This window comes from Scyliorhinus torazame, chromosome 21, assembly GCF_047496885.1.
Source record: "Scyliorhinus torazame isolate Kashiwa2021f chromosome 21, sScyTor2.1, whole genome shotgun sequence".
In the NCBI taxonomy this organism is placed as follows: Eukaryota; Metazoa; Chordata; class Chondrichthyes; order Carcharhiniformes; family Scyliorhinidae; genus Scyliorhinus; species Scyliorhinus torazame.
In genome coordinates, this window is record NC_092727.1 from 108267481 (window position 1) to 108290428 (window position 22948).

Genomic DNA, 22948 nt, shown 5'->3' on the forward strand with positions numbered 1-22948 from the left:
TAATTAATAAACCTGGAATTAATCTCGATCACATAACTCCCAGATTATCGGCAAAACCCGACTTGGTTCACTTATATCCTTCAATTTGCTGTCCTTACCCAGTCTGGCCTATGTGCGACTCCAGACCCAGAGGACTGTGGTTGGCTCTTCGCTGCCTTCCAAAATGGCCTAGCAATCCATTCAATTACATCAAACCACTACAGAAAGGTCCCTCCATCCCAGAACCAGGCTAGGGTCCCCTCTGTACTCACTATTCACCCCGCCAATCTTCGCATTCAAAGAATAATCAGGGCGGCATGGTGGCACAGTGGTTAGCACTGCTGCTTCAGAGTGCCAGGGTCCCAGGTTCAATTCCTGGCTTGGGTCACTGCCTATGTGGAGTTTACACTTTCTCCCCTTGCCTGTGTGGATTTCCTCAGGTGTTCCGGTTTCCTCCCACAGTCCAAAGATGTTCAGGTTAGGTGGCGTGGCCATGCTAAATGCCCTTATGTGGGGTTAATAGGTAATGGGGATAGGGTGGGGGCATGGGCCTAGGTAGAGTGCTCCTTCGGAGGTTCAGTGCAGACTCGAAGGACCAAATGGTCTCCTTCTGCATTGTAGGAGTTCTACGAATTCCATCCTCCATCGACTCCGCAAATCCAACATGATGCCACCAACAAACACATCTTTCCTGCACTCCTCCTGCCAGCATTCTGCAGCCACCGTTCCCTCCAGGATACCCTGATCCACTCATCCATCACTCCAAACACCTCACCCCTTGCCCATAGCCCTTCCCTTGCAATCGCAGAATGTATAACACCTCCTCCCTGCTCAGTAATGCTTCATATGTACTTCCTTCAATCTGATCTACTGCATTTGCTGGCTCCAAATGTGGTCTAACTGTTATGATACGTTGGGCTAGTGTACAGTCAATTCCAACCCCACTTGACTCGGAGTTGCAACACAATTAAAATTAACTATTAATTGACAGAAAATACCCAAAGTCTTTGGTCTTCGGCTGCCCAATAACTATAGTCACCAGGTTTGTAAATTTTAACACAATAAAATGTTATTAATAACAATAACTAGAATTAAATAATCAGCAAATACTACTGGTTAATTATTGTCTAATTCCTAACCACCCTTCTTTAACTCATCTGACCCTCGACTCACATACACCCACAAGACAAACATAGAGGGGAAAGAGGGGTGTAAAAAATAATGATATGAAAAGTAAAAGTCTATGTTTCAGATGGACATCTTCCAGTTCGATTCATTTTAGACCAAACCTGCAGTTGAGTGTTGTTGCTCTCAGTCTGTGATAGTTTTCCTGGGTCATCTGAAAATATCCTACCTGACTAAACCCAATCAGTGTCTGTCGCCCGGCATAATACGGTCTTTGGCCAATCCATTGGTCACCAGCCAACCAATCGAACTGAATCCCTCCAATCTCTCGGGTGCCAGAAAGTCTGAGTTTTTCTGTTCAAAATCTAAATATTCCTAGCACAGTGTACTATTTTGCAATTTTGTGAGTTCCTCTCCTCTACTTAAAGGTATACGTCCATTAAATATCCATGGATCAAAAATGATAACGACAAAGGAAAATAAATGGAAAATAAGGGAATCAACAGGAAGGGTCCTTGCAACTCTACATTGGACAGACTAACACAGACTAGGTGACCTCTTTGCAGAACACCTTTTGTCCATCTGCAAGCATGGCCCAAACATTCCTGGTGCTAGCCATTTTAACTCACCATCCTGCTCTCATGTCCACATGTCCATCCTTGGCCTGCTGCAATATTCCAGTGAAGTCCAACGTAAACTGGAGGAACAGCACCTCATCTTCCAATCAGGCACGTTACAGACTTCCGAACTTATCATTGAGTTCCACAACTTCTGACTGTGAACTCTCCACCCCATCTTCGCCCCATTTTAATTTCTATCAATGTATTTTCATTTCTTCCATTGATTCATTTTTCCATCCCACTTTCCATCATGTTTTTTTTCTTACCACCGTCTCCCCTCTCCCCACCCCTCCCCATTTGCACCATCTGTTCCCTGTTCCAGGTTGTCCTTTGACACACTGCTTAACTTTGTTCTGCCATTAACACATTCTGATCTGTTAATGTGCCACTATCAGCAACCTTCTTAGCCTTGATCATCCGCATTTACATTCCCTTTGTCTTTCTGTCCATGGCATCTTTGTCATTCTCCACCTATCCAGCCCTATTGCTCCACCCTCCCCCTTCCCTACAACAGTATAAATCTCATCCTATTTCCAGTTATCTCGAGCTCCGACAGAGTCATCCAGACTCAAAACATTTGCTCTGTTCTCTCTCCACAGATGCTGTCAGACCTGCTGAGATTTTCCAACATTTTCTGTTGTTGTTTCAGATTCCAGCATCATAGTAATTTGCTTTTTTCTTAGTAAACTCAAAATCAATTTCCAACATGTTTTGGGAACTTTGGATGTAATGTTACTCACTGAACAATTGGTTAAGCCTTGTTATTAGTCAACAAAAATGCTCAAACTTTCCAATCTTCCTGAGATTGTTCAGGCAATTCTCTCTGTGATGAATCCCAAATGAGGGAAGACCTGCTGAAGATAAGATTGTTACATGATGCTGAAAGAGCAGCAAGCTCCAAGTGGTTACAGATTCTTTATCACACTATAGATTGCTTTGTGTTTAATTAAATACCAGTTTACTGGGGTACTGCTAAGCAATTCTAAATCATATGTCTCCTGGGTACGACTGAGTTTATACTAAGTAGCTCTAACATTCATCATCCAATCTGTTTTATTGCTGTGTATGAATTAAATACCCTGTGCATCAGTTTACTCAGCAGCATACTGCAGCATGAAGAACACCATTATATGGTTGGGACTGGCAACTTCCGACTTTTTAAATATCAGGAATATTTGGGAAGAGTTTCCACAGTTTGCATCATAGGCTGTTTTAGTCCAAAGTAAAGTTTGTCCAACAAGTATTGTCACCAGTGCTAAATATTCTACCTTTGCCTTGCCTTTTCAGGTTTTGCCACAGGAAAGGTGCCGGAGCATCTTGATGCCATTGTGATTGACAGTGGAATTGGAGGTCTGACGGTCACTGCGGTTCTGGCCAAAGTGGGGAAACGTGTTCTGGTGCTGGAACAGCATGACCAGGCTGGAGGCTGTTGCCACACATTCAGTGAAAAAGGGTTTGAGTTTGACGTCGGTGAGACATTTGTGTATTGTTAACGGTCACGTGAGGAGGGGGGAAAATTACTCCCCTATCCTCCCACTCCAGGTCTGCACGTAACAGTGTTTTTCTGTGAATTCAGAGAGAGGATATGTTTTGCCAAATCTGTAGAAGTCCTAGTACTTACGCTTTCCAATTTCAAAGAGTTACCAGATAGGTTTTCTTTGGCTAAACAAAGAAGATATATTTATTGAAACAATTTCTGTAAAGAACATGATATATCTCAATCAGCATTCATATAACATGCATTCAACTGGGCCCAGACACAGACCAGTGAGGCAGAGTTAAAGGATAGGCTTCAAGGATTTGTACATTGGTGAACAATAGAACAGAGGTGCATATGGTTAGCTGTTCTTTGGCTGGTCTTGATGCAATGATTCACACTGTAGCCATTTTGCTCACTTATCTTCTTGGGTGCAGTTGCATGGAGCAGACTTCCATGTTTTGTTCCCATTGGTCAAGGTTTACAGTAAATATCACCTCTCAGGATGGCTGCTTTGTAAAACTGGACAAATACCTCGGAGAGAGAGACACACAGGCAGAGAGGGAGCAAGCCTTCAGCCAGTCTGTTCAGTAGAGCATGGTATTTTATTCTCTCTCTCCTGCTTGGTAAGCAGTCCTTAAAATGCCATGCTGGCTGTATATTTCAGAGAATTGCTATTATTTAATGTGGACTGCAGTTATTGTTTCAGAACAGCGAAGTGCAGTTTGTTGTTTCCTCTCAGAAACTTTTGAAAAACCTCAGGAATGTGTGAAGCCCACAGGAGATTAGGTTTTTCACGCGCTGGAGGGGGTTGAATGCAAAATATTGTGTATTTTCACAGTTTCCATTGCCTTTAGCCAGAAAAAGAAAAAGAAGAAATTGTATCTCTAAAAAGAACATCTTTGTACCCATGTATGGAATTCTCAGCATCCTTTGCAATAGTTTTATGATCTTTCTCATTACAATAATGGAAATAGAAGGGTTATAAAACCCCTAGTCCATCCTCATGAAAATAGGTTATGCACAGTCTTGCTCTCCATCTGCTGTTCTTGTGTTTGCTTTACTTGACGATGAGGTTGAGGCATTAAATCAAAAGACTAACAGGTTTAGTTCCTTGATTTAGCAAATGGCTTGTGCCATATTTGTGAAACCTGTGCAATCTAAGTTCTTGCAATGCAATAAAACACCCCCAAAAAGCCTCACAGAGGGAAGAGCGGACACCAGGGGACAGTAAAAGAGGAGAAATGACTGAAGACACAGTTCAGAAGATGGACATTGAAGAGGTTTTTGAAGGAAATGTAAAGAGGTTCAGGAACAAGTTCAAAATACTAAGATCAAAGTAGCTGAAGGTTCTGCCTCCAAAAAGGAGGATTGGGATGCACAGAAGGCTAAGGCCAAATCACAACAGAGCTGAGTAGGGCTTGAGATGGTTGTTGTGGTAGAAACAGATAAGGCCGTCAAGGGAGGAGTAAAACTAGAAAAAATAATTTGATATCAGTGTGTCGCAAGACATAAGCAGAGGTAGACGACCAGTAGAGGATGCCAGAAACAGAATTCACAGCAAGAACTTGTGTAGGATAAGTGTAGATGGCAGTGAAAGCATTGACAGCATTGAAACTTGAGAATAAAATATGGATATAAGTTTAATGGACTGAGTGATAGATGGCGTATGAGAATGAATCATCAGGCAATATATAAAAAGGAAGCCAAAAGGTTATTGATAGAATATCACAAAGTAGACTTGCTAGCAAAACTGAAGTCCATGGATTTAAAGGGGCTGTGCAGCATAGGTACAATATTAGATAAGGTAAAAAGCAGAACATATGAGTGAACAATTGTTTTTCAGACTTGAATGGAGTGCATAAAGGTAATCCCCAGGATTACTGTACTTCCAATATGCATTGATGACCTGGAATTGCATTTGCAGAATATAAATTCAAATTGGCAGATTACAGGAAACTGTGAAGTGTAGGAATTAGTGAGGAGGACAGTAACAGCTATAATTAATTAAGGATTTGATGTGATGGATTTTCCTATTTCAGTCTGTAGATTGCAGTATGTTAATTTCACCATAGGTTGAAATTCAAAACCTAAAAATGAGCATCAATGTTTAGTTGATTTCCAAACCACAAGGTGGTGTTATCCATATTAACAGTAGGCAAGATGTATTTTGTAATGGTCAGTTATTGAACCACACTGCAAATTTCAGGAGAACACAGAATGGAGGAATGAGCAGACAAATGGCAGATGCAATTTAATGCAGAAAAGGGGTCAAATTTTAAATTGTGACGGGAACAATGAAGTGAGTCAATACAAACTAAATAATTCTGTCACGGACAGAATATATGTGCTCCCTTACTGATCATAATCAGAATGGTTTGGATGGAAAGAAGTGTGTCTTTTCTTACCTGTGGAGTTTGTATTCCAATTCGCAGCAATCTTTCCTGAGGTCGGAATGGAGAAGGTTATTTATTCTCACACACTTAACCCAAATTAACACATCACACATTCAGTCTTGTATGCACACATACACGCACACACGCATGCACTCACACACATGCGCCCACACGGGTACGCACTCAAACAGACGCGCACACACACACACACATACGTTATATAAATATGGGTGATCAGAGCTAATTTTGTCTCTGATTTATGATTTCCAATCTCCCATGTGACAGGTCAATGGTTTTTTGCAAGGATTTGATGGCTTACAATTGAAATGACAGTCCTGTAAAGTAAGGCTCACAGTAGGTTGTGAAGTTTCTTGCAGTCTGGTATGGAGGGGGTTGGTTCTCTCATGAATTTTGAAGCTGGAACAGGTTAAATACATTGGCTGCTTGATGACTTGCAGTTAATTTCAGAGTCTGGCACTGAGGCTGGCTGATGACTGACGGCTGATGGTTCTCATGGATCTGCAATGCCTGAGGATAATAGCGGCGCAGTCCCTGAAACCAGTTTCCGTCACATAACCATTGAGTTAACTCTTCTGAGACCACCTCGTTTAGTTTGGATGGAGGAGGTCATGGTAGCACATTGGGAAGTTGCCACTGAGGTTAAATCTTCCCTTTCATCTCATAGGAAACATGGAGACAGACAATCTGGAAACTCCATTATTTTTAGGTAGCCATCCTTAAACAATGAGATGTGAGAGTTCCACACAAATAGCTGTGACGTACACTCGCTACATTCATATTTGAACGGGTAAGCTTGTTATTGCCCCAACCATCACTATTTCGGTGACCAACTTACACTCCAGGTAAATTTTAATTACGGGTACTTTCAAGCATCCAGTAAGCCCTTTTACCAACACTGCGGTATTTGTTCTGCTTACAGTTGGTATCTATGCAACATTTTCTACAAGTAGCTGGACAGCTGGTGTCGCTGAGGAAATATCTCTCTTTTCTCAGTGCCTGGGATACAAAAGGAGTCAATGTCCTTTTGCATAATCTACTGTCCTAGTATCCTAGTCGTCCCTGATTACAGATGAGCTCAGATTCACTACAGAGAGACCCTGGTTTACCCTGGTTGGGCCTTTGTCTAATGGGCCTTCAAGAAAGGAGACAAAGTGGACTGTGGGAACTAGCAGGAATCTCCCTGCTCTACACAGCTGGGAAAATCATCGGGCGAATCCTTGTTAGCCGCCTTTTCCCAGTCGCTGAAGAACTCCTTCCAGGAAGTCAGTGTGGCTGCTGGCTAAACCGCGGAGTAGCGGTTATGATTTTTACTGCTCGACAACTTGAAGATAAATGCCAGGAGCAACATCAATAACTCTACATGGCCTTCAGTGATCAATCCAAGACTTTTGATCAGTTAATCGGGAACACCCTATCAAAGGCCAGCTGTCCACAGAAATTCATCAACATCCTCTGACTCCTCCACGACAAGGTGTCAGTGGCAGTCCTCACCGATGGACATAAGACAGAAATCTTTGAGGTCAAGACTGGAGTCAAGCAGGGGTGTGTCATCACCCCCACCCTGTTCTCCATCTTGATACCATTTTGTCAAGAGCATGCTTCCCAGTGGATTGGACAATCTCAACTGGTTGGAATCCAAGAAGAAAACAACACTGGCATTGCTCGTGGAACTTCAGTAAGCGGCTGACATCACCACCTCCAGTCTCTCAGAAGAGAATCTCCAAGCCATGCTTGACACATTCATGGAAGCATACCAAAGAATCGGTCTCAGATTCAACCTCAAGCAGTCCTCGACCAAACTGCCCGAGGGCAAGATCCGGTCTCTCCCTCGATCAAGATCAATGGAGAAACCCTACCAAATGTAAAACATTTCCCATACCTGGGGAGCCACCTCTCACCCAAGGCTGACGTTGAAGGGAAGATCCAACATCGTATCCAATCTGCGAGCTCCTCTTTCAGACACCGAAGGACAAGACTCTTTGATGACTGCGATATCCGTGCTGGCACTAAGGTCCTCGTGTACAAAGCAGTAATCCTCCCAACTCTTCTATATGCCTCAGAACCTTGGACTACATACAGACAACATTATAAGGCCCTGGAGAGGTACCATCAATGCTGCATGCGTAGGATTCTATGCATCAGCTGGGAGGACAAGCATGCTAACATCTGTGTCTTTGAAGGAGCCAAGAGCACCAGCATCGAAGCCATGATCATCCAACTCAAACTCCGCTCGGCCAAACATGAGTTTAGGATTTCAGAGTCCCAACTGCCAAAACAATCTTCTCCACGCGGCACAAGGAAGGCTTCCGAACAAGAGGAGGACAAAGGAAGCACTTCAAAGACTCCTTGAAGGCTTACCTCAAGAATGGCAACATAGACGTCAATGCTTGGGAGACCATTGCTCAGAAGAGACCTATTTAGCGGAACCTGCTGATTGAAGGGATACAATTCTTCAAGGACACTTGACGGCAAGGAATACCAGCAATCTAGAGACCAAGGACTGACTTCACCCCCTCTCAGAAACATATGCTAAGTGTGCAGTCGTAGATGCTGCTCTAGGATTGGGCTCATCAGCCATGCAAGAACCCACAGAGCCCATAACCTGTTAGATAGAGTTTCTTAGGCGAACAATCATACTCGTTAGTCAGTGATCACTGAAAAAGATAAATGGGCCTTTGTCTAAGCAATTTTCGTACAGAGAATATTACCTTCTTTTTTCCTTACAATTAATCTATACATTATTATCTTTCTCTAAAATTGGGAAGGAAAACCAAACCATGCCTTTAGACATTCACAATGAATGTACGCCTTTGATTCATTGTCTTATGGGGTGAGTTATATGAACAAGATGACTAGGAAATGACATATTTCCCTGGCAAAACAAAAGATGGTTAACTTGTTTATCAAATTGGGCTAATTTCCTGTCTCAATATTCTTATTGCACAGCCCTTGCCAACAAAAGACTCTAATTTCTGAGGAATCTCTTTCTTTCTAAGTGATCAATACCCTGAAGCATCGTGTGAATGAACAGTTTAACCAGTTCATTATTTCTCACAATAGTGAAAATTTATAAGTCATTTAGAAGTCAAAAGAAACAAAAAGTCCAATCATAAGTGATTGAACCAAATTCTAATCCTATAGGTACACCAAGTACTAATAGGGTATCTTACACTTTCAAGGGGAGAGCTAATCAAGGGGTTCAAAATTATGAAGGATTTTTATAGACTAAGTAAAGATAAACTGTTTCCAGTGACAATCAAAATCAGAGCACACAGATTTAAGGTACTTGGTTAAAAAAAACGGGAAGTGAGATAAGAACCATTTTTAAAACTCAGATGTTGTTGCCTTGTGGAAGAGATTCCATTCCGGGGATCTGGGTTCGATTCTGACCTCGAGCATCTGTCTTGCAGAGTCTGCACGTTCTCCCCGTGTCTCCGTGGGTTTCCTCTGGGTGCTCCGGTTTCCTCCCACAGCCCAAACATGTGCAGGTTAGGTGGGGTTACGGGGATAGGGTGAGGGATTGGGCCTTGGTAGGGTGCTCTTTCAGAAAGTCGGTGCAGGCTTGACGGGCCGAATGGCCTCCTACTGCACTGTAAGGATTCTATGATTCTATACCTTGCAATACAAACCCCGATACAAGGTTGGCAGAAGATTTACAAAATACCTCACAGCACAAACCCCTGCTGCGATGTGACTGAAACGTCCAATCAGTCACACAGTTGGTGGTTACCGGTGTTGAGTGTGGGCCTGGATCTGGAGATGACCAGTCCCTGTCCCTCTTCTCCTCACTGCAGTTCCCGTGCTCCAATATCATCCTCCTGTATGGTGATTCTTATTGCGCTATCAGCGGCACAGATTCTGTTCCATGGAGTCATCCGGTGCTTAACACCTCTTTAGCTTGGTTGTTCCGTGTCCTGGCCTAGACAGGACACTATGGACATAGCCAATTATCCAGCCATTTACACAACACAAAGCAATGTAATCCCCTTGTGGTGAATGTATAATTTCTGGTAATTCACCAGTGCACTGTATTATGTTATGTTATTAACCGTCTGGGCTCCACCTATGGCCATCGTGTGACTTCACCCACAGGGGGATATGTTGGGGCATGTATGGGCTCCGCCCATGGCTCCACCCCTTTAGAGGAAGTATAAGAGCAGCTGACCTGCGGGGCCGCCTTCAGTATTGTACCGGTCGCAGGCAGGCACAGTTCTAAGCTGATTAAAACCACGGTTTACTTCTCCACGTGTCTTCAAGTGAATTCATGGTCGCATAAATTTAATCAGCTTAAAATACTACTATGGAATCAGCCCTCAAACCTGACAGACTGGAACTCGACCCACAGGCCGCGGAGGCGAAAGATATTTTTTCACATTGGCTTTGATACTTCAAGGCCTATCTCGCCGCGTCGTCTACGCCATCAGTCACTGATGAACAGAAGCTGAGCCTCCTCCACGCACGGGTGAGCCATCGCATTTCTGTTCAGTTCAATGAAGCCGCTTCCTATACAGAGGCCCTCGCACTACTCGAACGCCTCTACGTGCGTCCTGTGAACGAGGTCTACGCGCGACACGTCTTCTCCACTCACCGCCAGCGCCCCGGGGAGTCGCTAGATGATTACCTACGCGACCTCAAAGCTCTCGCGCGCAACTGTAACTACCAGGCCGTTACGGCCACTCAGCACATGGAGCTCGCCGTCCGAGACGTTTACGTGGCGGGGGTCCGATGGAACTATGTGAGACAGCGCCTGCTCAAAAAGGGGGCCCAGGACCTGGACGACACGGTAAAACTGGCTACCTCTCTGGAGGCCGCTTTTCAGAGCCTTACTGCGTTCCCGGCCAACCACGCGACCCCCTCGTGGGCCCCCGACCAGAGACAACCCAGGCCTGTGCCACGCGGCCACCCGCCCATCATGGGGGGATACCCTGCTATTTTTGCGGCCAGTCCCAACACCTCCGACAGCACTGCCCGGCCCGCAACGCGAACTGCAGCAGCTGCGGGCGAAAAGGACACTTCGCCAAGGTCTGCCTGACCAGGTCTAAGAACTCGAACTCACAGACCCGATCCACAGACTCACAGACCCGCAGACGCTGCAATGTGGCAGCGTGTCTGCCGGCTCCGCCTCCACACAACACGTGCAACTCATGGGGCCGCCATCGTGGCCATCCTTCCCCACGCGGCCCGCCACGCTCGACCAACGGGGGCCGCCATCTTGGCCACCATCTGCTACGCCGCTCGACGCGTACGACCTACACGGACAGCCATCGGGAGCCGCCCCAGCACCTCCGATCACGCCGCCGGCTAGCCACAACTCAGCGCGGTCAACCTGGACCAATCGCAACCTAAGCACCTCCGGAGCTCCATGATGGCCGTCCAGGATAACGGGTACGAGACACCTTGCCTTTTCGACTCCGGGAGCACAGAGAGCTTCATTCACCCGGACATAGTAAGACGCTGCTCGCTCCCAATATTCCCGACGCAACAAACCATGTCCCTCACCTCTGGGTCGCACTCGGTGCAAATCCAAGGATGCATTACTGCAACCCTAGCGATACAGGGCGCTGAGTACGCTAAGTTTCAACTATATGTGCTCCCAGACCTCTGCGTTCCTCTCCTTTTGGGACTCGACTTCCAGTGCAACCTCAGGAGCCTAACTCGTAAGTTTGGGTGGCCCCTGCCCCCACTCACCATATGAAGCCTCGAGACCCTAAAAGTCGACCCTCACACTCTCTTCGCAAACCTCACCGCCGACTGCAAGCCAGTCGCCACCAGAGGCAGGCAGTATAGCATGCAGGACCGGACGTTCATTAGGTCCGAGGTCCAGCGTCTCCTGCGGGAGGGGGTCATGGAGGCCAGCAATAGCCCCTGGAGAGCTCAGGTGTTGGTCGTCAAGACCGGGGAAAAGCTCAGGATGGTAGTTGATTACAGCCAGACCATTAACCGGTTTACTCAACTCGATGCCTACCCCCTTCCCCGGATTGCAGACATAGTAAATCAGATCGCGCACTACCGCGTGTTCTCCATGGTGGATCTGAAGTCTGCATACCACCAGCTCCCAATCCGCCCGGAGGACCGCCACTACACGGCGTTCGAGGCAGACGGCCGCCTTTTCCATTTCCTCCGGGTCCCCTTTGGCGTCACGAATGGGGTTTTGGTGTTCCAACGAGCTATGGACCGAATGGTGGACCAGTACGGGCTGCGGGCCATGTTTCCGTACTTGGACAATGTCACCATCTGCGGCCATGATCAGCAGGACCACGACGCCAACCTCCACCGATTTCTCCAAACCGCCCAAAAACTCAACATCACCTACATCAAGGAGAAATGCGTTTTCCGCACAACCAGGCTAGCCATCCTTGGCTACGTCATGGAAAACGGGGTCCTCGGGCCCGACCCCGACTGTATGCGTCCCCTCCTACAACTCCCTCTCCCTTACTGTCCCAAGGCCCTGAAGAGGACTTTTCTCCTATTACGCCCAGTGGGTCCCCCAGTATGCGGACAAAGCCCGCCCAATATTTAAGGCCACCCTCTTTCCACTGGTAGCCGAAGCCCGCCAGGCCTTCAACTGCATCAAGGCGGACATCGCCAAAGCCGCGATGCGTGCAGTGGACAAGTCCATCCCCTTCAAGGTAGAGAGCGACGCCTCAGAGGTCGCTCTCGCCGCCACCCTCAACCAAGCAGGCAGACCGGTAGCGTTCTTTTCGCGCACCCTCACCATCTCTGAAATTCGACACTCCTCGGTCAAAAAAGAAGCCCAAGACATCGTGGAAGCCATGCGGCACTGGAGGCACTACCTCGCTGGTAGGAGGTTTACCCTCATCACCGACCAACGATCAATTGCCTTCATGTTTGACAATACGCAGCGGGGCAAGATCAGGAATGACAAGATCTTGAGGTGGAGGATTGAACTCTCCACCTATAATTATGGCATAGTATATTGTCCTGGGAAGCTCAACGAGCCCCCAGATGCCCTGTCCCACGGCACATGCGCCTGCACGCAAGGTGACCGACTACAGGCTATCCACGATGACCTCTGCCACCCGGGGGTCACCCGGCTCGCCCATTACATTAAGGCCCGCAACCTGCCCTACTCCACCGAGGAGGTCAGAGCTATAACCAGAGACTGCCAAATCTGTACGGAGTGTAAACCGCACTTCTATCGACCGGATAAGGCAAAACCTGGTAAAGGCATCCCGGCCCTTTGAACGCCTCAGTATCGATTTCAAAGGGCCCCTCCCCTCCAATAACCGCAACACGTACTTCCTTAACACTCATAGATGAGTTCTCCCGCTTCCCGTTTGCCATCCCCTGCCCCGATATGACCACCCCACTGTCATTAAAGCCCTGCATAGTGTCTTCACCCTGTTTGGTTTCCCCAGTTATGTCCACAGTGACCGGGGCTCGTCGTTCATGAGTGACGAACTGTGACAGTACCTGGTCAGTAAGGGCATCGCCTCGAGCAGGACTACCAGTTATAACCCCAGGGGAAACAGGCAGGTGGAGAGGGAGAACGCGACGGTCTGGAAGACCGTCCTACTGACCCTGCGGTCCAGGAATCTCCCAGTTTCTCACTGGCAGGAGGTCCTCCCTGATGCGCTCCACTCTATTAGCTCCCTCCTTTGCACGGCCACAAACCAGATTCCTCATGACCATTTGTTTGTTTTCCCTAGGGGAGCTACCTCAGGGGCCTCGCTTCCGCCCTGGCTGATGACACCGGGTCCAGTCCTCCTCCAAAAACACGTTCGGAGCGATAAGACCGACCCCCTGGTAGAGAGGGTCCAGCTCCTGCACTCCAAACCACACTATGCATACGTCGAACACCCGGATGGCCGGCAAGATACCGTCTCCTTCCGGGACCTGGCGCCCGCAGGCTCCAACACCACTACCACTACTGCATCCCCCACACTATGTCCCGTCCAGCCTCCCATGTTCAGCGCCCCGACCCCTATATGGTTCCCGCGCTCCCTCCGACCTGCCGCACCGGTCCACAGGAATGAAGCTTCGGAAGAGCCGCTTCTGGAGTCCACGCCTGTGCCCGCTCCGGACCCACTTCCACAGCCACCCGAAGAGGCTGCAACACCAGTGCTTCGGCGGTCGCAACGTACGATCCGGACACCGGACCGACTGAATCTATGAGCCCGTCACCCCCGCCGGAATTCATTTTTTAAACGGCAGGTGAATGTGGTGAATGTATAATTACTGATAATTCACCAGTGCACTGTGTTATGTTATGTTATTAACCCTATGGGCTCCACCTATGGGCCATTGTGTGGCTTCACCCACAGGGGGATATGTTGGGGCATGTACGGGCTCCGCCCATGGCTCCACCCCTTTAGAGGACGTATAAGAGCAGCTGACCTGCGGGGCCACCTTCAGTGTTGTACCGGTCACAGGCAGGCACAGTTCTAAGCTGATTAAAACCACGGTTTACGTCTCCACGTGTCTTCGGGGGAATTGATGGTCGCATCACCCCTCCCTGTGATGGGGGAGACCTGGCTCCAAGGTTGACTGAGGGGCGACTGCTCCTTTCATTCTTCACAGGAATGAATTGTGCTGTACAATGGCAGCTTTCCTGTGCCACTGTCCATGGTAAAGCAATACAGAGTTAAACACATTGCTGAGAGTTTGCAATCATATGTAGGTCAGATCAGATAAGGACAGCAGATTTCTTTCCCGACTCAACATTGGTGATAAGTAAGGTAGTGTTCCATGACAATCCAGTAATAAATAGTCATTACTACTCACACAAGTGTTCTTAATTTCATATTTATTTAATTACATTTAAGATCCCAGTTACTTTGGTGGGAATTGAACTCATGTCTAAAGGTCATAAATCCAGGCCTCTGGATTACTAGCCAGTAATGTAACCACTATGTCAGCACCAGTATCAGCCAACTTGCATCACTGGTGAGCCCAGCATTTATTGCTCATTCCTATTGTTTCCAAGGGAGTGAACTACTTTCTTAAACTGCTGCTGTCCTTGTTGTGTAGGTGCACTGAGTTTAGGTGAGTGACTGAGTGCTGATTGGAACAGAGTGCATCTGAGTTTAGGTGAGTGACTGAGTGCTGATTGGAACAGAGTGCATCTGAGTTTAGGTGAGTGACTGAGTGCTGATTGGAACAGAGTACATCTGACAGAGCAGGGACGATAGTGACATTTAAGGGGCATCTTGACAAATACATGAATAGGATGGGAATAGAGGGATACGGACCCAGGAAGTGTAGAAGATTGTAGTTTAGTCGGGCAGCATGGTCGGCACGGGCTTGGAGGGCCGAAGGGCCTGTTCCTGTGCTGTACATTTCTTTGTTCTTTGTTCTTTGTTCTTTGAGTTTAGGTGAGTGACTGAGTTCGGGTGAGTGGCGAGAGAGGGCTGTGTTTAATTAACTAGTTGAATATGGCTGGACAGGTGATGTGCTGTTGCTGTATGATGATGGAACTAGTGGATCCCATTGAGACCGTCAGTGACCACATCTGCAGCAAGTGTTGGCTGCTCGAGGAGCTTCGGCTCAGATTTGATGAGCTAGAGACCGAGCTGCACACACTGCGGCACATCAGGGAGGGGGAAAATTACCTGGACGCTTTGTTTCAGGAGGCAGTCACACCCGGTAGAATAAGTACTGTTAATTCGGTCAGTGGTCAGGGACAGAGTGGTGTGACTGCAAGGGAGGCAGGTAGGGGGATCCTGAGTTTAGGAGTTGAGGAGCCTCAGCCCTTGACCTTGTCCAACAGGTATGAGGTACTTGCTCCCTGTGTGGATGAGGAAGAGGGCTGTAGGGAGGATGCGTTGACTGACCACTGCACCGTGGTACAGGAAGCCATTCAAGAGGGGGGAGCAAAAAGACAAGTGGTAGTTGTAGGGGATACTATAATTAGGGGGATTGATGGCATCCTTTGTGTGGCGCACAAAGACTCCGTGAGACAAATAGAGTGAAGTCGATGAGGCTTTATTAAGCGTGTCTGTTCCCCAGCAGCCCGATAGTAAACTGGCCTGCGGGGGAAGGCACCGGCTTCTTATACTTCGCCTTCAGGGCGGAGTATGAGGTCAACGGCCAACCAGGACCCGGGATCTGTCAGCCAATGACATTAGGGCTTCCAGTCCCACATGACCCCCAATACATACTACCACATTCACCCCTTGTCAAAAATGAACCCGGCAGGGTGATGCTTCGTATGGTGGTAAGGGTTTACAGTACTGGTCCTGGGAGGATAGAACAGTTACATGGTAGTACCGTATTGGACAGTATCGTCCTGTTACAACTATTTACAGAGGATATAGGAAAAACAAAATGTTCATTGGACAGTCCATCTTTGTTTTACATCGACGCCACGAGTCGGTCGGGCGGTCTGGTCGTCCGTGTCGATCGCCTCGGCCCCGGCGGTGGTGGTGGTGCTTGTACCAGCGTTGTCGCCTCCGGGAGCCGCACGGTTTCAGCTGTCGGTGCAAAGGGGAGGGGGACTGATCCTCCTGGGAAGGGGGCGGTCGCGGGGTGCGGCGGTGGCAGGAAGGGGGGCGGTTGGGTTGATGGTGCCGGGGGGGTGTGCGTGGTGCCGGCGGGCGCCAGATCCCGCAGGGAGACCGTGTCCTGTCGGCCGTCGGGGTACTCCACGTAGGCGTACTGGGGGTTTGCGTGGAGGAGGTGAACCCTTTCGACCAACGGGTCCGCCTTATGTGCCCGCACGTGCTTTCGGAGCAGGATGGGTCCTGGGGCCGCCAGCCAGGTCGGCAGCGACGTTCCAGAGGAGGACCTCCTCGGGAAGACAAGGAGACGCTCGTGAGGCGTTTGATTAGTGCTCGTACATAATAACGACCGGATGGAATGGAGAGCGTCCGGGAGGACCTCCTGCCACCGTGAAACTGGGAGGTCCCTGGACCGTAGGGCCAGTAGGACGGCCTTCCAGACCGTGCCGTTCTCCCTTTCTACTTGCCCGTTCCCCCGGGGGTTGTAGCTGGTCGTCCTGCTTGAAGCTATACCCTTGCTGAGCAGGAACTGGCGCAGCTCGTCACTCATGAAAGAGGACCCCCTGTCGCTGTGGACGTATGTGGGGTAACCGAACAGTGTGAATATGCTGTTCAGGGCTTTAATGACTGTGGCCGCGGTCATGTCGGAGCAGGGAATGGCAAAAGGGAAGCGGGAGTATTCGTCCACTACATTAAGGAAATACGCGTTGCGGTCGGTGGAGGGGAGGGGCCCTTTGAAATCGAGACTCGGCCTGTGGTCGATGTGATGTAGGCCTCAAAGCAAGTCTGCCAGTGTTTGAAGGCTGCTGCCGCATTCACTGCGTGGGGGCTGATCCTCAGGCATTCTGGAATGATCCTGAGCTCCATAGTCCTTTTTAGGCACGCTTAATAAATTGTGGCGCACAAAGACTCCGTGAGACAAATAGAGTGAAGTCGATGAGGCTTTATTAAGCGTGTCTGTTCCCCAGCAGCCCGATAGTAAACTGGCCTGCGGGGGAAGGCACCGGCTTCTTATACTTCGCCTTCAGGGCGGAGTATGAGGTCAACGGCCAACCAGGACCCGGGATCTGTCAGCCAATGACATTAGGGCTTCCAGTCCCACATGACCCCCAATACATACTACCACACTTTGTAAGCCAGATCGTGAGTCCCGCATGGTATGTTGCCTGCCCGGTGCCAGGGTGAGGGACATGTCTGATCGGCTTGAAAGGATTTTGGAGAGGGAGGGGGAGGATCCAGTTGTTGTGGTCCACGTTGGGACTAACAACATACGTAAGACTAGGAAAGAGGACCTGTTTGTGGATTATCAAACACTAGGGACTAAATTAAAGAACAGGTCCTCCAGGGTTATAATCTCTGGATTACTACCCGAGCCACGTGCCAATTGGCATAGGGTTGAGAAAATTATGGAAGTTAACACGTGGCTAAAGGAGTGGTGCGGGAAAGAGGGATTCCATTTCATGGGGCATTGGCATCAGTACTGGGGCAGGACGGACCTGTACCGTTGGGACGGTCTTCACCTGAACCATTCTGGGACCAGTGTTCTAGCGAATAGGATAAATAGGTTGGTCACAAGGACTTCAAACTAGCAAGTTGGGGGGAAAGGAAGGGTAAAGCTATGGACAGTATAATGGTTAATGGAGAGCAAGGCAGCAGGTTACGTGACAGGTTATTATGTAGAGATATGGGTTCAAAGACAAGGAAAATTAGGAGAAAGGGTAAGAGGAAAAATAATTTGCGAAAAGTTACTGATCAAGGTGTTAGGATTCATAACGATGACATAAAAAACAGCATAAGTGTACTTTACCTGAATGCTCGTAGTTTACGGAATAAGGTGAATGAGTTGATGGCGCAAATCATCGTGAATGACTATGATTTAGTGGCCATTACTGAAACATGGTTAAAAGATGGTCACGACTGGTAGTTAAATATCCAAGGGTATCAGACTATACGAAAGGATAGAATGGACGGTAAGGGCGGTGGTGTAGCTTTGTTGTTTAAGGATGGCATCCGGGCAATAGTAAGGGATGATATTGGTGCTATGGAGGACAAGGTTGAATCAATTTGGGTGGAAATCAGGAATAGTAAGGCAAAAAGGTCACTGATAGGAGTAGTCTATAGGCCACTAAATAGTAACAGGATGGTAGGGCAGGCAATAAGCAAAGAAATAACGGATGCATGTAGAAATGGTACAGTGGTTATCATGGGAGATTTTAATCTGCATGTCGATTGGTTTAACCAGATTGGTAAAGGCAGCCTTGAGGAGGAGTTTATAGAATGTGTCCGGGATAATTTCCTGGAACAGTATGTAATGGAACCTACAAGGGAACAAGCGGTCCTAGATCTGGTCCTGTGTAATGAGGCAGGATTGATTAATGATCTCATAGTTCGGGATCCTCTTGGAAGGAGCGACCACAATATGGTGGAATTTAAAATACAGTTGGAGGATGACAAGGTAAAATCAAACACTAGTGTTCTGTGCTTAAACAAAGGCGATTACAATGGGATGAGAGAAGAACTAGCTAAGGTAGACGGGAGCAAAGACTTCATGGTGAAGCAGTTGAGGAACAGTGGAGAACCTTCCGGGCGATCTTTCACTGTGTTCAGGAAAGGTTCATACCGACAAAAAAGAAAGACAGTAGAAAGGGGAAAAATCGACCGTGGATATCTAAGGAGGTGAGGGAGAGTATCAAATTGAAGGAAAAAACATACAAAGTGGCAAAAATCCGTGGGAGACTAGAGGACTGGGAAGTCTTTAGGGGACAACAGAAAGCTACTAAAAAAGCTATCAAGAAGAGTAAGGTAGACCATGAAAGTAAACTTGCTCAGAACATAAAAGCAGATGGTAAAAGCTTCTACAAATATATAAGACAAAAAAGAGTGGCTAAGGTGAATATTGGTCCTTTGGAAGATGAGAAGGGAGATTTAATAATAGGAGACGGGGAATTGGCTGAGGAGCTGAACAGGTTTTTTGGGTCAGTCTTCACAGTGGAAGACACAAATAACATGCCAGTGACTGATGGAAATAAAGATATGATAGGTGAGGACCTTGAGATGATTGTAATCACTAAGGAGGCAGTATTGGGCAAGCTAATGGGACTAAAGGTAGACAAATCTCCTGGCCCTGATGGGATGCATCCCAGAGTGTTAAAAGAGATGGCTAGGGAAATTGTAAACGCACTAGTGATAATTTATCAAAATTCACTAGACTCTGGGGTGGTCCCAGAGGATTGGAAAGTAGCAAACGTGACACCACTGTTTAAAAAAGGAGGTCGGCAGAAAGCGGGTAATTATAGGCCGGTAAGCTTAACTTCGGTTGTAGGGAAAATGCTGGAATCTATCATTAAGGAGGAAATAGCGGGGCACCTGGAGGGAAATTGTCCCATTGGGCAGACGCAGCATGGGTTCATAAAGGGGAGGTCGTGTCTGGCTAATTTGGTAGAATGTTTTGAGGACGTTATCAGTGCAGTAGATAATGGGGAGCCAATGGATGTGGTATATCTGGATTTCCAGAAAGCTTTTGACAAGGTGCCACACAAAAGGTTGCTGCATAAACTAAAGATGCATGGCATTGAGGGTAAAGTGGTAGCATGGGTAGAGGATTGGTTAACTAACAGAAAGCAGAGAGTGGGGATAAATGGGTGTTTCTCTGGTTGGCAACCTGAAACTACTGGGGTCCCTCAAGGATCAGTGTTGGGCCCGCAGTTGTTCACAATTTACATAGATGATTTGGAGTTGGGGACCAAGTGCAATGTGGCAAAGTTTGCAGACGACACTAAGATGAGTGGTAAAGCAAAAAGTGCAGAGGATACCGGAAGTCTGCAGAAGGATTTGGATAGGTAAGGTGAATGGGCTAGGGTCTGGCAGATGGAATTCAATGTTGCCAAGTGTGAGGCTATCCATTTTCGGAGGAATAACAGCAGAATGGATTATTATTTAAACGGTAAGATGTTAAAACATATTGCTGTGCAGAGGGACCTGGGTGTGCTGGTGCACGAGTCGCAAAAGGTTGGTGTGAAGGTGCAACAGGTGATTAAGAAGGCTAATCGAGTTTTGTCTTTCATTGCTAGAGGGATGGAGTTCAAGACTAGGGAGGTTATGCTGCAATTGTATAAGGTGTTGGTGAGGCCACATCTGGAGTATTGTGTTCAGTTTTGGTATCCTTACCTGAGAAAGGACATATTGGCATTGGAGGGAGTGCAGAGGAGATTCACTAGGTTGATCCCAGAGTTGAGGGGATTAGATTATGACGAGAGGTTGAGTAGACTGGGACTGTACTCATTGGAGTTTAGAAGGATACGGGGGGATCTTATTGAAACATATAAAATTATGAAGGGAATAGATAGGATAGATGCGGGCAGGTTGTTTCCACTGGCGGATGAAAGCAGAACTAGGGGGCATAGCCTCAAAATAAGGGGAAGTAGATTTAGGACTGAGTTTAGGAGGAACTTCTTCACCCAAAGTGTTGTGAATCTCTGGAATTCCTTGCCCAGTGAAGCAGTTGAGGCTCCTTCTTTAAACGTTTTTAAGAAAAAGATAGATACCTTTCTAAAGAATAAAGAGATTCGGGGATATGGTGTACGGGCCGGAGAGTGGAGCTGAGTCCACAAAGATCAGCCATGATCTCATTAAATGGCGGAGCAGGCTTGAGGGGCCAGATGGCCTACTCCTGTTCCTAGTTCTTATGTTCTTATTATCTTGTAGATGGTACACATTGGCACCACTATATGTTGGTGGTGGAGGGAGGGAATTTTTAAGTTGGTGGATGATTTCAAGATTCATGAGTGTTGTTGGAGCTGCACTCAATCAGGCAAGTGGAGTGTATTCTATTACACTCCTGACTTGTGGACAGGTTGGGTTATGGGGGTAAAGGGGATAGGGTTGAGGCATGAGGCTCAAGTAGGGTGCTCTTTCCAAGGGCCGGTGCAGGCTCGATAGGCTGAATGGCCTCCTTCCGCACTGTACATTCTATGATTCTATAATTCTATTACAGGATTTGGGGAGTCAGGAGGTGAGTTACTCTCTGCAGAATTCCCATCGTCTGGCCTGTTCTTGTAGCTGTTCTTGTAGACCGGTCCGGTTTTGTTTCTAACCAATGGTAACCACTAGAGATTGATAGTGAGCGATTCAGTGATAGTCAAGCCATTGAATATTAAGGAGAGATGGTTAAATTATCTTCCATTGGAGATGGTCATTACCTGGCACTTATGTGGCACAAATGTTACTTGCCACTTTCAGTCCAAGCCTGAATATTATCCAGGAAAGATAACCCTTTCATGAGCCATCACGGTTACAATAGCCCAAATAGCTCTCTTTTTATTTCTCTTATCATTTTATGATTTAATGATTGGATATGGGGTTGGTAAATTTTCACCATTGGCTCACTTTGAGATCCCAGTTACTGTGGTGGGATTTGAACGCATGTCTCAAGATCAAGAATCTAGGCATCTGGATTACTGGACCAGTATCATAATTGTAACCCAGAGTTGTCCTTGGGGGGGCAGGGAATCAGTCATGTTAAGAGGCCAATTAAGAGGCCACCTCAAGGAATACTGCCTAATTAAGGATGGCAAGTGGACCAGGAAAATGGTAGGCCCAACTGGAGGGCAAACAGGGACGTCTGGCGAGTGATGTCCACATCCCACAAAAATTATTATAAAGGTGGTCAATTGTCAACAGGCTTAGTTATATTATTTCTTGTGATGTTTGTGTTTCACAGGACTGTTTATTTATAAATATATTAATTACTTCAGCCTATAAAGCTCTTCTTTGTGTGTGATAGTTAAATTGATCTGGCCCCTGGGCCACTTCACCCACCTCCCTTTCGCATTGGGAGGAGGAGGATGACTGGAAAATCGGAGTTGGTCTTTTTAATCCTTGCTTAACAATGCTCTTAACGGGTTTAGCGGCCTTTCCACACCATGGTGACAGGAAGCTTTACTGGGCCCCAAACAACCCCAGTTGGCCAAAATGGCTGACGGCCAGGAGCAGAGTCAGGAATCCGGCACGCCAGCTGGCATCCTAATTTTTGCCCCAGCCCACCTCTGTTCCAATCCTCGCCAGTTCTCAAAGATTCAGTCACTGGGAATCCGAGGACGGAGGACCCTTTGGGGGCGATTTTCCGCAGCGCGGACCAAGTGCCTGTGCCGTCGTGAACGCCGTCGCCTTTCACGACAGCGCGAACAGGGTATGGGTACGACCTATTCTGGCCCCCACGGGGGGCCAGCACGGCACTGGAGCCATTCACGCCACTCCAGTTTCCTTACGCGGCGCCAAATGGGCGCCGTGCCAAACCGCACATGCGCAGTTGGGGCAGCCCAATCCTGCGCATGTGCAGTTGGGCCACGCCGGGGCGCGGGGAACGTCTTATACGCGCTGGCCCCTCACCAACATGGCGCCGGTGTTCTGGGGATGCGCGCGAAAGAAGGTAGGCCCAGGAGGTGAGAGGCCGGCCCGCCGATTGTTGTCCCCGATCGTGGGCCAGACCCCATCGGAGGCCCCCGCGTGAAGGAGCACCCCTAACCCCCCCCTCTCCCACAAGCCGCCCCCCCCAGCATTCCCGTAGAGTTCCCGCCGGCAGCGACCAGGGGTGGACGGCGCCGGTGGGAACCAGTCATGTCGTAGCGGCCGCTCGGCCCATTCGGGCCGGAGTATCGCCTCTCGCCGTTTGCGGCGATTCTCCGAGCGGCCCAGCGCAAATCGTGCAGCGCTGGTTTCGGGGGGGTGGGAGAATCGCGTGCGGGGGTCGGGGCGGCGTGGCACGATTCGCGCGGCGCCCCGGCGATTCTCCCTCCCAGCGTGTGGGGGGGGGGGGGGGAGAATCGCGCCCATAGTTCTTTACAGTGTAAAACTTGACATCAGTAACTTTAC

The 22948-nt window shown here is 48.1% G+C and overlaps 1 pseudogene; it reads left to right on the top strand.

Moving 5' to 3' along the window:
* The window catches only part of LOC140398069 (all-trans-retinol 13,14-reductase-like), a 77233-nt pseudogene that overhangs the window by 15676 nt on the left and 38609 nt on the right, over positions 1–22948 (top strand).